We start from the raw sequence: 2,378 nt of genomic DNA, 5'->3' as shown, positions 1-2,378 counted from the left end.
TGATGGGATCCGGTGCATTAGTGCTGGTATGATTGCATCCGTCATGTACTGCGCGCAAAATGTACTTGACCCTCTCTCTCCGTGCAACTTATCTCACATAGCAGTTTAAAAAGATAGTAGCCTTAGCGAGCGGTCCAGCGGTTTAAAAGAAAAATTAAAAAGAGGGTGGGGGACGCAACACGAGGATTTCCCAGGGGGTCACCCATCCTAGTACTACTCTCGCCCAAGCACGCTTTACTTCGGAGTTCTGATGGGATACGGTGCATTTGTGCTGGTATGATCACATCCGTCGATGGGATACGGTGCATTTGTGCTGGTATGATCACATCCGTCATATAGATACGGTGCATTTGTGCTGGTATGATCACATCCGTCATATATTGCGCGCAAAATGTACTTGACCCTCTCTCTCCGCGCAACTTCTCTCGCTTAGCGATTTAGCGGTTTAAAAGGATAGTATCCTTAGCGAGCGGTCCAGCGGTTTAAAAGAAAAATTAGCTTTACTTCGGAGTTCTGATGGGATACGGTGCATTAGTGCTGGTATGATTGCATCCGTCATGTACTGCGCGCAAAATGTACTTGACCCTCTCTCTCCGCGCAACTTATATCACTTAGCGGTGTAAAAAGATAGTACCCATAACGAGCGGTTTAGCGGTTTAAAAGAAAAATTAAAAAGAGGGTGGGGGATGCAACACGAGGACTTCCCAGGGGGTCACCATCCTAGTACTACTCTAGCCCAAGAACGCTTCACTTCGGAGTTCTGATGGGATCCGGTGCATTAGTGCTGGTATGATCGCATCCGTCATGTACTGCGCGCAAAATGTACTTGACCGTCTCTCTCCGCGCAACTTCTCTCGCTTAGCGGTTTAGCGGTTTAAAAGGATAGTAACCTTAGCGAGCGGTCCAGCGATTTAAAAGAAAAATTAGCTTGACTTCGGAGTTCTGATGGGATCCGGTGCATTAGTGCTGGTATGACCGCATCCGTCATGTACTGCGCGCAAAACGTACTTGACCCTCTCTCTCCACGCAACTTCTCTCGCTTAGCGGTTTAAAAGGATAGTATCCTTAGCGAGCGGTCCAGCGATTTAAAAGAAAAATTAGCTTGACTTCGGAGTTCTGATGGGATCCGGTGCATTAGTGCTGGTATGACCGCATCCGTCATGTACTGCGCGCAAAACGTACTTGACCCTCTCTCTCCACGCAACTTCTCTCGCTTAGCGGTTTAAAAGGATAGTATCCTTAGCGAGCGGTCCAGCGGTTTAAAAGAAAAATTAGCTTGACTTCGGAGTTCTGATGGGATCCGGTGCATTAGTGCTGGTATGATTGCATCCGTCATGGCTTGCGCGCAAAATGTACTTGACCCTCTCTCTCTGCGCAACTTATCTCGCTTAGCGGTTTAGCGGTTTAAAAGGATAGTATCCTTAGCGAGCGGTCCAGCGGTTTAAAAGAAAGATTAAAAAGAGGGTGGGGGATGCAACACGAGGACTTCCCAGGGGGTCACCCATCCTAGTACTACTCTCGCCCAAGCACGCTTTACTTCGGAGTTCTGATGGGATCCGGTGCATTTGTGCTGGTATGATCACATCCATCATATATTGCGCGCAAAATGTACTTGACCCTCTCTCTCCGCGCAACTTTTCTCGCTTAGCGGTTTAGCGGTTTAAAAGGATAGTACCCTTAGCGAGCGGTCCAGCGGTTTAAAAGAAAGATTAAAAAGAGGGTGGGGGATGCAACACGAGGACTTCCCAGGGGGTCACCCATCCTAGTACTACTCTCGCCCAAGCACGCTTAACTTCGGAGTTCTGATGGGATCCGGTGCATTAGTGCTGGTATGATCGCATCCGTCACGTACTGCGCGCAAAATGTACTTGACCCTCTCTCTCCGCGCAACTTCTCTCGCTTAGCGGTTTAGCGGTTTAAAAGGATAGTACCCTTAGCGAGCGGTCCAGCGGTTTAAAAGAAAGATTAAAAAGAGGGTGGGGGATGCAACACGAGGACTTCCCAGGGGGTCACCCATCCTAGTACTACTCTCGCCCAAGCACGCTTAACTTCGGAGTTCTGATGGGATCCGGTGCATTAGTGCTGGTATGATCGCATCCGTCACGTACTGCGCGCAAAATGTACTTGACCCTCTCTCTCCGCGCAACTTCTCTCGCTTAGCGGTTTAGCGGTTTAAAAGGATAGTATCCTTAGCGAGCGGTCCAGCGGTTTAAAAGAAAAATTAGCTTGACTTCGGAGTTCTGATGGGATCCGGTGCATTAGTGCTGGTATGATTGCATCCGTCATGTATTGCGCGCAAAATGTACTTGACCCTCTCTCTCTGCGCAACTTATCTCGCTTAGCGGTTTACCGGTTTAAAAGGATAGTATCCTTAGCGA

The 2,378-nt window shown here is 48.7% G+C and overlaps 5 non-coding genes across 5 annotated transcripts; all 5 read right to left on the bottom strand.

Annotated features, from left to right (window-relative positions):
* Nucleotides 1-169: 169 nt before the first annotated feature.
* On the bottom strand, nucleotides 170-288 carry LOC116018355. Its single transcript, XR_004098376.1, has one exon. It is a non-coding gene; the product is annotated as a 5S ribosomal RNA (ribosomal RNA).
* A 395-nt stretch (nucleotides 289-683) lies between these two features.
* Nucleotides 684-801, bottom strand: LOC116018415. Its single transcript, XR_004098432.1, has one exon. It is a non-coding gene; the product is annotated as a 5S ribosomal RNA (ribosomal RNA).
* Nucleotides 802-1,468: 667 nt separating this feature from the next.
* On the bottom strand, nucleotides 1,469-1,587 carry LOC116018245. Its single transcript, XR_004098270.1, has one exon. It is a non-coding gene; the product is annotated as a 5S ribosomal RNA (ribosomal RNA).
* A 137-nt stretch (nucleotides 1,588-1,724) lies between these two features.
* On the bottom strand, nucleotides 1,725-1,843 carry LOC116018154. The gene has a single exon (XR_004098182.1). It is a non-coding gene; the product is annotated as a 5S ribosomal RNA (ribosomal RNA).
* Nucleotides 1,844-1,980: 137 nt separating this feature from the next.
* LOC116018153 lies at nucleotides 1,981-2,099 on the bottom strand. The gene has a single exon (XR_004098181.1). It is a non-coding gene; the product is annotated as a 5S ribosomal RNA (ribosomal RNA).
* Between the last annotated feature and the right edge of the window lie 279 nt (nucleotides 2,100-2,378).

This window comes from Ipomoea triloba, chromosome 4, assembly GCF_003576645.1.
Source record: "Ipomoea triloba cultivar NCNSP0323 chromosome 4, ASM357664v1".
Taxonomy (NCBI): Eukaryota; Viridiplantae; Streptophyta; class Magnoliopsida; order Solanales; family Convolvulaceae; genus Ipomoea; species Ipomoea triloba.
This window is presented reverse-complemented; position numbering and strand designations above follow the sequence as displayed.